Source organism: Conger conger, chromosome 15, assembly GCF_963514075.1.
Source record: "Conger conger chromosome 15, fConCon1.1, whole genome shotgun sequence".
In the NCBI taxonomy this organism is placed as follows: domain Eukaryota; kingdom Metazoa; phylum Chordata; class Actinopteri; order Anguilliformes; family Congridae; genus Conger; species Conger conger.
The window spans coordinates 15,433,290-15,447,359 of NC_083774.1; the positions used below are offsets into that span (position 1 = coordinate 15,433,290).

The window sequence follows — 14,070 nt, forward strand, 5'->3', positions numbered from 1 at the left end:
AATTCCATGCATCTCTCGGATCAAACCGGCAAAGTCACCCAGTGCCTGGCCACTTGAAAATGAATTGGCAATTACAGAACACTCAAAAGTTGTATATCATTTCTGTGTGCCGTTGAAGACCATTAGGCCGTCAGTTGGTGTGATTTGAATGTCAGAGACGGAGACAGAGTTTTATTGCCCTGCCCCAACAATAGATGGCTTTGAGTTGTTCTGCGTTTACTGAACACACTTCCCTCTAATCTCCTGCAGCAGTCCCCTAACTCAATCTCGTGACCTCAGTTTGGAATGCGTTTCTCCAAAGGCCACTTCTCAATCTTTGTGCTCAGTGATGAACGGTCTGCGAATTATGGTATGCACAATGTACTCCCTTGGATTTCATTACCCGCGTAACGCTCCAGGGTTCTCCTTTCTTTGGTCGGCATTTATTATGCTAGTATTGTCAACAGAGGCTGCCGAATGAGTCGTGAAAGTGTCATGATTCCATGAAAGGACTGGTTTAACGACATGAGATTTGATTGAACCGAATATTTTTTTTCTCGATATCCTTTCATATTGTACCTTTGAGTATTGAAAGTTCAAGCTGAAATCTCCAAATAAATGTGCATGAAAGGTGCCTGCAATGTCTATAAAATAGGTTACATTATTTTATTGCTTTTCATATTTCAACAGATGAACAATCTGATACACTTTAAGGATTCTTCCTGGGGTATCTTACACCTAGTCATCTCTGTGTCCTAAACAGAAATTGCCAATGTGTGTGTGTGTGTGTGTGTGTGTGTGTGTGTGCGTGCATGCATGCACTCCTGCATGAATAGGTTTCTATTTCTGTCCTTTGCTATTCTGAATGAGAGAAGTGAGAAAAACGTTAATGATTCTATTCTGAAAAGGAGGAGAAACACTTCCTGTTTGCCCTCTGATGGCCATTTCCTGTCCCCTGGCGGTGGTTTCCTGTTCAGTGGCCTGCGTGTGCTGCAAGAACGATGGTTCGCCGGTGACTCTGGCCCCTTGCCCATACATTACATTCTGGCATTTAGCAGATGCTTTTATCCACACTTTTACAGCTTTTTAGCATTTTTACATACTATCAATTTTTACTGCTGAATATATACTCAAGCACTGTAGGTTAAGTACCCTGTTTTAATACCTGGGAATCAAACCTGCAGTTCCCTACATTATAGTACACTACCACCCCAGCCTACTACACTGCCACCTCAGTCTCCTACGCTGCCTACCCATTATAGTACACTGCCTGCCCATTATAGTACACTACCACCCCAGTCTACTACTTCGTTCAGTCACTGTTCTGTGTCAGGCTGGTGGACCTGGGGCCAGGTCATGCCGTTGCTTGCCTTAGTGCTCGTCCCCCCTCAGTGTTCAGACGGACTGAAGCCTCCTCTGTGTCCCTTTTCCCTAAAGGCCCTTCAGACGCTCAGAAACAAGCAAACCTTTAATTTGTGCACAACACACAACGGTGGGAGGTAGGGGGTGGGTGATGCCCTGTCGCAGCTGCAGGGGTGGGAAAAAGTCTGAATGTCCTGAACCAAACTGGAGAAACAAAAGAGGCTGGCAGCACCAGGAGCCGGAGATCATGAGCCCCCCCCTTCCTCCTCACCCCCCCCTCCCCCCTAGATCGGCCTGGTCAGCTTCCTCCTTTTGCTTCCTGCCAGGGTCTGAGTAGGCGGGAGGGGGGGGGGGGGCACAGAGAGGATGCTGGAGTGCAGTGGGGTTAGCAAGCAGTCATGGGATGAGCAAGCCTCGTATCCTGGCTGAGCTGAAAAGTTATCGCTCAGCACGGCTCTCTCCGGACGCAGGTGATTCATATCTGCTACAGATGAAAGGATTCACGGGGGGCACCAAATTCTGATTAAAACCATCTACTCGCACAGCTCTAAGGCTTTGCAGTTTTTATCCAGTGCTTTGCGATAGCTGATGCAAAGGTTCCGGCTAAGGTTATGTAAAACAAATGAACAGTCACCCAAGAATGTGGATTATCACTGACCAGCAAGCCTTGTAAACTGTAACTGCCTCTGAATTCCTTTTAAGGTATTGTCATGCCTGTGAAGCTCAATGTTTTTTGATTCTTTAAATATTCCAATGGAAGGCCTAACAGACAAGTCTATTTGAGTTTTGGTTAGAGATTCTGAGATTCTAAAGCTCTAGTTAAATAAGATTGTTCAAGGTGTAAACCGGTACAGATATCACCACTACAAAATCATTTGCAGGTATCCTTCAAGATATTTATGAATATATTCTCATTCAAATCAACTGTTGTTGAAGAAAAACTTATTTAAATAAAGTAAATGTGGATAGTATTCAAATATAGAATGTTGGGGAAGTTTCATCCACTTTGAAGCTCTTACTCATTGAAGTCTTCTCACACAAATACCTCGGCTGGGACTGGGCTGGTGACATCTCGAATGGGCCACAAGAGGTGTCCGATTACAATCCCGCAGTCATCCCCCGACATGCATAAATCGCCCTGCGATCTCTTATTAATTAAAATAATTAATAATTACAATTAGCCGTACCATACTGCTTACGGCAAAATGAATGGACTAATTTGGGGTGTCTGGTGCTGCCTGTGGTTAGTGTAGTGGTTAAGGTACTGGGACCCGCAAGGTCGGCGGTTCGATTCCCGGACCAGAATAAGTTCCGCACAGCCGTTGGACCCTTGAGCAAGGCCCTTAACCCTGCATTGCTCTGGGGGATTGTCTCCTGCTCAGTCTAATCAACTGTACATCGCTCTGGATAAGAGCGTCTACCAAATGGCAATAATGTAATGTAACGTCTTCCATTTTCGATGATTTTCTGAAGCTTTTCTCTCATGAATAGAAGCGGGGGAATTTTGATTCCATACCTTCAGCTTCTAAAACCATTATGCATGCCGTGTCCCGTTATAGCTACTTAATCCTTGCTAAATCGCCCATTCAACATGATCTGCATAAACTTGCACTAAACAGTGTTTGCGAAGATGTGTTAGCCTACTAATACGCGCATATAATGCACTAGTAATGTTGCGCAAAATCAGGTTTCTTTCTTTCTTTCTTTTCGTGGTGTGCTAAAATACGCGTATAATGGCATATCTATGCGTTTTCTTTTATCTGGGTTTTTTTTTTTCTGTGACAATATTCCATCACCAAGTATAGCCTGCGGATTGAATTTGTGATAACAGCAGTGAGAGGCGAATTTAGAGCAGTTCATAGGCAGTTATAACATGCTTTTATCTGGAGTAGGCCTATAAAATAGGCTTTGACAAACATTCAACATGAAAGAAAGGATAAAATATTCCACTCAAAACAGGCTACAGTTTTATGAATAAAATGTCACATTTTATTTCTGCATTACTATAAATAAGTACACCTACCGGGTTATGAAAAAACGAATACACAGATAAATAATACACTTTCGTACATTAGCATTCAGCACCAAATGAGAGACCACACTTTGCTTGAAAATGGCAAAAAGTAAATAGGCCTACATTAAAGTATTTCCAATTAATATATTTCCTTTAGAGACAAATAAATAGGCTAGCACATAGTGATTGTTGTTCGCATAAAGTAGTATCATCCATTGTTAAATTGGTTAGCCCTGCTTCCCTTGAAACCTTTTTATTAAAATTATTATGTTCCTTGAAAAAACGATTATTAAATAAGAAAACAAAGCGCCCTCTTGTGGCGCAAACATTCACTGCAGTATTCAACGTCCGAACGCCATAACTACTCTCGGTTTACGCAATCCAAATGAGTCAACATCGCGTGTCCTGCAGTCTTATTTCAATAAAGTTTACTTTTGGCATGAAAAGAGATCAGTGATCTCAATATGAAACATCCAGAGAAATACCTTCGCAGTAAACTAATCCTCTCAACCTTGGTGGGGGAAAAGTCCATATAAAACCTCTTGTTGAAGATGCATGTTTTTTCAGCCGAGGAAGGGTTAATGAAGTACATGGGAAACGTCTTTCATGGTTGCTATCTCCCCCTTGATCCATCGCCCTCTTGGGAGAGGGGAAAGCATGGGTGTCACTGGTAAGCAGCGGAAAATCTCGGCCTCGTGCGCCTGCTGGCCAGAGTAACAATCTGTGGAATGTTTGGAAACATGAGTCACTCCCACACACTCCTGGTGAGGTCACACCCACCTACACCAACTTCCTGCCCCTCTCCTGCTGAACCGATGTGCTCCTCAGAAAGAGGTAGGGGAGGTTTCCAGGTGTCAGTGTTCCCACTACTTTTTTTCTTTCTTTTTTTTCCATTTTATTCTCTCTTTTTTTACCCATCCCAACCCCAACAACATCCAATGTATTTTGTCATGTTTCTATTCTGTTCAGAAGGTACAGAACATAAAGAAATGGCACTGTGTGCTGCACTATTATATTTCTCTCCTTTGTCCTAGGTGCAATATAGAAATCTGCAAATCACTGCTAATAACATATCATACTGGCAGTCACAAAGAATTACTCAGCATGCATAAGAAAATGCTTGTCTATTCTTAGAAACACTTCATATCCCACCCTGCACAACTGATTTGTAATTTATACTCTGATTGGAGCCGGCAGGAAATGGTGGAGTGGCAGAACAGGACGATAATAGCAGTTGTCACTACACTGGCGGTATGGAGCCATAACTGGAGGAGGAGGCAGGAGTGGAGTGTGAGCGTTAATCACTGCTGTCACCTGCCTTAGATCCAAATGAGAGCCTTTGGGACCGGATCAGAACACAGGGAGCCCCATGTCAGCTACAGGCTGCTGAAAAGCCCTGCTTTAGATACGACACACAAGCGCTGTCACGCCTCCGGACCACGTCCAACAGCTCGCTCAGGGCATGCTTTAATCGAGAGCGAGACTGACAAGTCATTAAACTAATGCATGTGTTCTGTGTCTGTGTGACACGCACAGTGTCATAATCGAGAATTACATGGTCCAGCTAGTTATATTCCCTGTGAATAATTATTTTTAAGTGCTAGGGCACTGCTACATAGTTCATGCTTGTATTACATGTTTTTATAGACATTTTTGGACCAGGGTCTCATTCATAATAAGCATGAACATGGTCCTGTTTTTACAAGCCCGGAATCACTTTAGCAGGTACCTACGTATATGCTGGCCATGGTGCCCTCAGTGCATTCATTTGAGGCATTTACATTTGAAGTGAACAGTCTGAACTGGGGTAAATGCCCGATCAGAAGGAATCACTGTTTCTATGAGAACTGACCCAACAAAAACTAATATCATCCACTAGTACTGGGTTGTTGTGAACATAGTTGAGGTCCCTTTGACATAACTGCACAGGCTACCACAGACGTGCACAGCATATGTAACAGTTACAGCAACTCGGATGATACTTCAAACTTGGAGGGTAAAACTTGAAATCAGTCCCCAATTCTGTCATAAAGCCAGAATGACTTGACAGCCAATACGCGTAACACTCTTTTTTCGAGTTTGATTCAAGGAAAATACATACATAATTCCCATCTGGATCATAAATGAGACTTGCTTATACCTATTTGCCTTACATCAAACGTCATAAAAAGGCAGTTTAAGTGTTTACTGTAATTCCATTACCGTATCGGAGAAATAATTGGCGTGGTAAAGAATGCGTTCCCCTTCACCGCGCGCCACCGACGTGCTTACGTGCACGGCGCTATCGTACAGTGCGCGCGCCCTGCCCTACGTAAGTGCGCGTGTCGGTAGTGAGAGAACGATTTCTGTGGCCATGCAGAGGGAGCGAGTGTGGCATCGGCAACGCATGAGCACTGTTATTCCTATTAAAATCTACAGCGGACCTTACGTTATTACTGTACGACAATCGTAGAACGGCGGGATTATGGTTGTCAAGAAGGAGCAGAGACGTGGAAGAAGACAAAGCATATAGCGGTAAGAATAAAAAAAAGTTTAAATCCTTTTTCCGACAGGAATCAACAGTGAGCTAGCTAGCCACCAATAGTGTGTCTCTTATGCACGAGGAAAGTTTCTGCTAGGACATGGCAAAGCAGTCTCCTCGAAATGGATATTGCAGTTACTCTTGTGTATAGCCGTTTACACATCGTTAGCATTTCTAGCTTCTAGCATTTAGGATATAACCGAAAGTAGCCTATCATCATCATAAAGCGAAAAGAAAGTTTCATTCTTGCTGTTGCAGGTAGTCGAATCATGACAGCGTTTCTGTAGGCTACGTTAACTTTGTAACGTTGGCAAACGTCTGCTACTAAGGAAAAAGAAATGCGCAACACTGCAGTCTTGCTTGCAAATATCTTGCTTGTATTTTCCAAAATATTTTGTGTTCTAAGCAAAACCAAAGAGGGTAACGTTGTGATATTTAAGCAAACCATATTGGTTGGAATGTGTGTTGCAGGAAATCGGGGACTTACTGTCAAACGCAGTGCTTAATTGGATCTGTCTGGCATTTTCAGTTGAACGTTTCACGAACAAAAAAGAAAATATGAAACGCGTGTTCAGTGAAAAAAACATTTGGTCATGAATTATAGCAGTGAACAGATACCATATACATCTGTTATTTTTAATATTATAAACGAAACAAAATCATTTTAATTGCTACCATGGCAGTGTGCTTAAGTGTCCGTATTGGAGGAATTTTCTTTCAGCTTGCCAAAATGTAGTTGCAGTGAAATTATAGATTTAACTGTGAATCGCTTGAATGTATGGCTCACACTCAAACACCCAAGGTCATTATATTTGCTGTGTGTTTGTTCTATCACGCTACAACTATAGTTTAAGCCAGTGATTGTCCACGAATATCCATCTTTCCATGGAGTTTGTTCAGCAAGTTGCAGCTAAGCTGAACATAATTTTAAGTAGTTGCCCCAATTCAACTGTTGTGGACGGTTGTGAAACTGCGTCCAATTTATGTTTTCAGTGCAGTTTAGCTTGAGCGAGTGAAAATGAACAGAATTTTTGTTTACCTTGGCAGAATTGAATTGATGCGTAAATTCAAAAATGCTACATTTAGGAGATTTAACTCACTCTATCGCCTGCGCATAAACACACACAGAGACACACACATGTAATTATTATAAGTAAAACACTTATCAGAATGGATCGAATATCATGGTGGTATCCACTTCGATATTATCTTCGTAATGGCTGAATAGTCTATAATGGATAATAGGTGAAATGCTTATTCTGGACTTTCTTTAATTAATTCAGGAAAGCCAAAATTCGCGGAGCACGAAGCATGGCAGTCACACCAACTACAGAACGGTTTTTGAATACAGATCATGTTACATCGATTCTGGAAGAAATCATTCCACCCCAGCCTACTTGATCCTTTCTAGATGGAAAGCGGGTATCGGGCAGTCCGCAGGGGGTGTAGCTAGTATCAGCATGAAACATCACCGCAGCAATCGCCCAAAAAGGGGTATGGACTGTTCTAGCAATAAAGCTGTCCATAAGTATAATCATTATTATGACCTGTGAGAGGAAGAGAGGACTGCTCCGTGTAGCGAGTTGTCTGCATTTTGGTCCTTTGTAATGAGTTGACACTGTCAACAAGACTGTTTGTATTTCACTGCTACTTCTGCACCTGCAAGCTGGGATGCGAGATTTATCTTCGGATGTGGACATTTTACGGTGACTGCAATGCCCTGCCAGAGGTTTCTGCCGGCAATCGTTAAAAAAAACAAACTTTCGCCATACGCTGACCTGGAAGCCTTCCCAGACCCAAACAAAAGAAAAATCAAACAAAACTGAGTCGAACCTCACAGCAAAAAAGGGGATTTCATAGAAAAAATATACAACCTGGGGTGGTGTTAGGAGTGGTTTGGCAAGACTGGTTAAATCAGATCAGTGGTCGTTCCTTTGCATAATAACCAGCAGTTCATTCTTTATGTGTGTATTTGTGTGAATGTGTGTGTGTTTTTCAGTTTCGTATTCCACCAAACACGCAGAACTACAGACTCCAATGACTGTTGAATTATTGTCTTGGTTTGGTCATGCAAACTCTGGCAATCCAACACCACAGACTCCAATGACTGCTGAATTGTTGTCTTGGTTTGGTGACTCTGGCAATCCAACACTGCAGCCTTTTGTGCTCCCTCAAAGTTGGAGCCTGACATTGTTTGGTGAGGTCTAACTGCTGGTCTCTATTTCAATCCAGCCAACAGGGCGACACATTCTGGCCGGCTAAAGTTTTGGGTTTTTCTTCTCCCCCTGTTGACGTTGGATGTCACAAATATTTGTTGCGGCTGGTGAAGACTTGGTGTGTCCCCTGTTCAGTGTGGCATTAGTCTGCACTGATTACAGTCATTCATGTTATTTGCCTTGATAAAGTCCCTCAGGAGTAGCCTTGTAATATTCCCAGCTGTTGTTTAAATCCACACTTGAATCTTTCTGAATCAGTGCTCTTAATTTTTGTCTGGAATGTGTGAAAAGAACTGAGGTAATGGGAAATATTTATGTGTGTGAGTGAGTGTTTGACCACAGAGAGGTGTCACTACTAGAAGTAGACTGTACCTTCAATTCAAGTTTAGACTAAGCATAGCTTACTAAACAATTAAAGTACCAGCCATTACTGCAAGCCATAACAGAACTAGGTTGTAAGTGTTAGCTCCTAGTTTTTATCTTTGGAAGTGTAGGCCATGTCCACAGGCTAGTGGAGAAGATGTTTCTTGTACCCATAATGGTGCCATTGAGATGCAATAGTTTATTGTGCATGTTGTTTGCTATCTCCTGACTGGTATGCTTTCTGCTACTCGAATGAAGGATATCAGACATTGTACAACATTGTATAATTGTACAACACTAGTATGACTTCAAAGTCAGTGTTGTTTTGTTCACTTCACTCTGATTCTGGTTCTCCCCTTTTGTCATGTTTTTTATGGTCGGCGTTGGAAACCGAGTTCTAAGGAAATACCATGTGACGCTGTGACCTCTGACCCTTCCCTTCCCCTGGGTCAAAGTTAGAGAACAGGTGTGACCCTGGAGCCGGTGGGCTGCTGGATCAGGGTGCCCCGTAAAGAGAACACCAGGGTCTGCAACCGTTCAAAAACAATTACGACTGGACTGCGGTATCGGCAAACCCGAATTTAATTAAAGCCCAAATATCGGATTCAAATTAGGATGTTTGCCAGCGAATTTACTCGATCTAAGGCTTTGCTCGAAGCTTATTTAATCAAAAAAAAATTTTTTATAGGCATGGATCATGTTTGGTTTTCCAAAGCGTGTAATGTTAAATGAATGCTCCATTTGGTTATTTGCTTGAAATTGTAATTATAACATTTCAGTCAGATGATGACATGCATTGCTAAATGCCCTACAATGCAAGACCAAGAGCATGGTGACATTGTGCACATTAAAAGGGACTGCATATGAGCAGGATAATGGCTGAACTGAAAGGAGTCACAGGTTTGTAGCAGCCTGATCTTATATTCTTATATAGCATCGGCCAGATATCCATTCATACAGCTGAATACTTCTTGAAGCAACTCCATTTTAAGTGCCATGCTCCTGTCTGGGAACTAAACCTGCATTTTCTGGGTTATAAGCTCAAGTCCAGAACCACCACTTCACTGGGCTGCCTACAACCCACAACAGCAGAATGAGCCCACAGGTGAGAGAATACTTGGCCAATGAGGGTCTTCACCGGGCTGTAACATGGTGGTTAAGGTACATGGCTGGGACATGCAAGGTCAGTGGTTTGATCCCTGGTGTAGCCACAATAAGACCCGCACAGCCGTTGTGCAAGGCCCTTAACCCTGCATTGCTCCAGGAGAGGATTATCTCCTGCTTAGTCTAATCAACTGTACGTCGCTCTGGATAAGAGTGTCTGCCAAATGCCATTAATGAAATGTAATGTAATGCATCAACACCAGCATTTTCCTTTCCTCTCTGTTAGCCCAAACAGGAATAGCCAGCATGTGTGTACATCACCCAGGCTCCAGGATGAGCTGATCGGCTTCATTACATTACATTACATGTCATTTAGCAGATGCTCTTATCCTGAGCGACGTACAACGAAGAGTGAGTTCACCACGGGTCAGCGTTGGGGCTGGTGAATTTTTGAGCAGTGAATGCAGGTGATTGACAACACCGCTTCCTGTCTGGCCCTCGGGGCATTTTGCCCTGAACTCTGCATACTTCATCCAGCATTGGGCACGGTTGACCTTTGATCGCCAGATGCACAGATGTTTAAGCATGTGCTTGTGTTCTGCACATGTGACTGAGCCAGTTTCCCAAATGCTGAACCAAAAATCCAAATGTATGCTGGGTATTGAGGTTGTACGATTGAATTTCACAATTAGTGAACATTGAAACATTAGTGTTCAATCAAACTGCCTATATTAAATTTCCAGTGTTTCATACTTATTTGCCTACTAAACGCATCACTCTCCCTTCTTGAAATCTCATTGGCAATATAGATTGTATTACATTACATTACATTGCATTACAGGCATTTAGCAGATGCTCTTATCCAGAGTGACTTACAACAAAGTGCAGTTTTGTTCTTTTTTGAGTTGCCTACAAATTACCAACCAACATTAAAGCAGCAGCATCATGGCCTGAAAATTGAACAAGCTATCAATGAGGAGATTGTATGTCCCTCCTGAACATGTGATGTGATGATTGGTGAGCATTTTTGTTCCATGCAGTCTATTGGCAGATTCAACATGAGCATATTGCAATCTGTAGAGTTGGAGAACTGGAGCTTATTGACATCACAGCTGTCAGGCAGAGGGCTTGCTTACAAACTGCCTCCAGCAGAGACCGAGATATAGTTGGAGGCACCTGCGTGTGAATAGCAATGCTTGTGTTCCCGTCTTTTTCACATTGCAATGCCCACTGCGGCCCACAAGAGGCCATTGCATGTAACAGTCCTGCTACATGTGTGCACACTGTTTGACAGTGTTGGCAATTATGTGTGAATATAATGTTTTGGAACGGTTATATTTTCAAGGGAAGAATATTCAGAAGCCTTTACTTGAGAAAATTGATGGCTGTGCTGGGCGTTCGTGGTTCTTCTGATGTAGAACTGCCAGAGTGTTTGGAGACCCTGTGGACTCATTGTGCATTAAAATTTAAACAGAAATAGTGTTTGCTTACCCCTAAAAAGGCTTACTTTACGATCTGTACTTTATTTATGAGCACACTCTCTTTCAGTGTGTGAGAGGCAGGGAAAAAGCAACAGTGTTGTGAGTGGTAGGTCACATGCATGTCTATGAGAAGGGGAACTTGTATGCAGATATTTGGGGTCAGGGTTGGATCAAGCAGTCTATCCATCCCCTCGTATTCTCGGTTGCTTGAAACCCACCGTCATGGCATTCACTTAAATGTTTGATCGAGCAGTCAAGTCACAACTACAGCTTTTCTAGAAAGCAATACTGGAAATTGCTGGGTCCATGTAGGCTAACTTTGACTGCACCTCTGAATGCAGAACAATCCACATGAAGGGATCGTTTCCTCTGTAGCAGTGGTAGGCAACCTTGGTCCTGGAGTGCCATTATGTTTCCGATTTTCTTGACAAGAGTTTGATGACTTTGGGGAGTGGCCTGTAGCTTAGAGGTTAAGGTGCATGACTGGGACCCACAAGGTCGGTGGTTCGATCCCCGGTGTAGCCACGATAAGATCCGCACAGCCGTTGGGCCCTTGAGCAAGGCCCTTAACCCTGCATTGCTCCAGAGGAGGATTGTCTCCTGCTAGTCTAATCAACTTTAAGTCGCGTTGGATAAAAGAGTCTGCCAAATGCCATTCATGTTGGATGACTAACTCGGAGCCTGAATGTTATGAACAGTGAAACACTGAGTGCCTCCAGCATGTGGTCACCTGCATTCTTTAAGCCTGATTCATTAACTGGATTTCATTTTATCTAGCTATCGGATTGGATGGAGCAAAAACCAGGACCATCTCTGGCACTCCAGGGCTAGGGTTGCCTACTCCTGCTCTGTCCGATTACACGGCCAGTCTTTGACATGTCCAGACCACCCCGGTTCATTCTGAGCCGTGATGCATGCCGGTCTCCATGTAGACTTTTGTGTTGGTTGCCTTCGTGACTCTTCAGTGAAAAGTCCAAATTGTGGCTCGATTACAGCAGACTAATGGAGTGAAGGTAGTGGGAGAGGGTTTTTGTTCATTTGGGAGGAGGGGGGGGGGGGGTGGGAAATGTAGGAACCATATGGATAGTAGGCCTAACTTTTATACCTTGTAACCATAACTTATGCTGTATTCCCTTGAAATATTACACTTGTTCTGTAATCCTGCGTGCAGATCCCTCTGGGACTGGTGTATGTAGGTCACTGTTGATGTCAGGCACTGGGAATTTGCTGTTGCTTTTACCCGTTTATGCATTTGAACAGGGGGATGTCAACAGTAATCAAAGGGCAGCTGTGCTTTACAGTGCTGTTAGTGACATCTTCTAACCTCGCTGTTCTTTCCTGTTTGGTTTCACTGAACATCAGTCCGTCCCAAAATGTCGACCTGATAGCCTGATATTTTGAAAATCTTTGAGCGGAAAATTAAATCTTTCAACGTGTGACAGAATAGGTTTTCCTCTTATTTGAGTGAAGTGCTGCTCTACTCATCTGCTTGTGTCACTTGGGGGCAAAGCATTTTGTTCTTAATGAGACTAGCATGGACAGAGCCATGGGTGCCCCCCTCCCCCCTCCCGAGTCTGGCGGTCCCGGGCCGTTTGTCTTGTTTGCGCAGGGATACTATTCCAGCTGTCATGTGTTAGCGTTTCCGCCACCATTCTAAACAGACAAATGAACAACAAACAAACCGTTCGTAGAACAGCTTTCGCTCACGCACGCTATCCGAAACCCATGGCCCGGTGCGGTGTTGAGTGTTGGCTAATCAGGTTAGCCTATATTGGACGCGGTCAATGAGGGAGACGAAGGTGCAGAAGGTTGTGGATTTTACTGCAGGATGACTCCAGTGAGACGGTGATCCAATGATCGAAGGGCTGTCTGATTGGTGCCTGACACATTCTTTAGGGTTTACAGTATATTCATGACTAATCAATGAAACTCTGAATCCAGTCAGATGACGGTGTCCGTATTAAACGGGCATTTTGAGGTAAATTGCTGATATTTTTCAAGTTTCACCGGTTTGGATGGAGGACTGAGGGGCAAGCAGGCTTTTGTGTGTGTCTCCCAAACCAAATCTTTTATGGCGGCTGTGATCATTATGCTCTTACTGTGCGACTCATACCAGCTCATGCTGTGGGGTAGGCAAGGCAACAGAAAGTCTTCTTGTCTTGGTGAGGATCCTGTCGTGAAAGTGTAGGTACAAGCTGAAACTGCAGCAACCGTCAGGAAAATTTCCCAGGAACATCAGCATTAGTCATGTTCACCATGATCTAGCTACTTTTCCTCATGAAAACTAAAGTGACTTCATGAGGAGTAAGGAGCCCCAGCACCCCTTTCAGATTCTCAGATCTCACAGGTCTGTTGATTATAGTGACCGACTAACTGGACCAATGAGGGAAAGCAAGGTAGCCTGAATGTGAGGCTAGCGGGTCATTTTGGGTAACTGGCAGTTCATATCCAAAAACTGTGATACTTTTTTTGGCATGATCGTACGCACTCCTTGCTATTTAAGAGTATGTGAACAGTAATTCTGTTTGCACGTAGCGGGGAGGAATGTCTTTGGAGTTGAGAGATTTTCGGAAGTTTGATCCGGGGCGAGCTCCTCCCCTCAACCCCATGGCAGCCTCTACTCAGGCCTGGTCTGTTTAAGTCCCAAACAGCCCCCCGCCCCCCCTCTAGGTCATCAGGGTGGTGAGATGAGGAAGCTAGTCTCAGAAGTTGCGTGGCAGTCTGTTTTCAACCTGCCTGCCAGATAAGAAAAAGACATCTTGTTTTTTTTGTTTTTTTTAAAGTAGAGGGCACACAGAGTTCAGCTTTTCAGCATTTTTGAACAGAGTCTGACTTAATTGCAAAGTTTTAATGGGGTCAGTGAAGTCATTGTCCACGATGGGGTGGTGGCCTGTTTTTCAGTGTTCCGTGAGGTTCATAAAGTTAACCTAAGAGTGAAAAGGGTAGAGGGTGGGGGGTGAGGTGAGGGGTCTTAATTTTATGAGGCCTGTCACCACTCACCTGTCGTAACTCTCTCTCTCAAACGTCTCT

At 43.5% G+C, this 14,070-nt stretch overlaps 1 protein-coding gene across 5 annotated transcripts in view; it reads left to right on the forward strand.

The window, feature by feature from the left end:
* The first annotated feature begins 5,719 nt into the window (after positions 1-5,719).
* The window catches only part of peak1 (pseudopodium-enriched atypical kinase 1), a 134,180-nt gene continuing 125,829 nt past the window's right edge, over positions 5,720-14,070 (forward strand). For all 5 annotated transcript variants that reach the window (XM_061221895.1, XM_061221893.1, XM_061221894.1 and 2 more), the window contains exon 1: positions 5,720-5,869. The gene's annotated coding sequence lies outside the window, so the exon portion shown is untranslated. The remainder of the gene's footprint in view (positions 5,870-14,070) is intronic.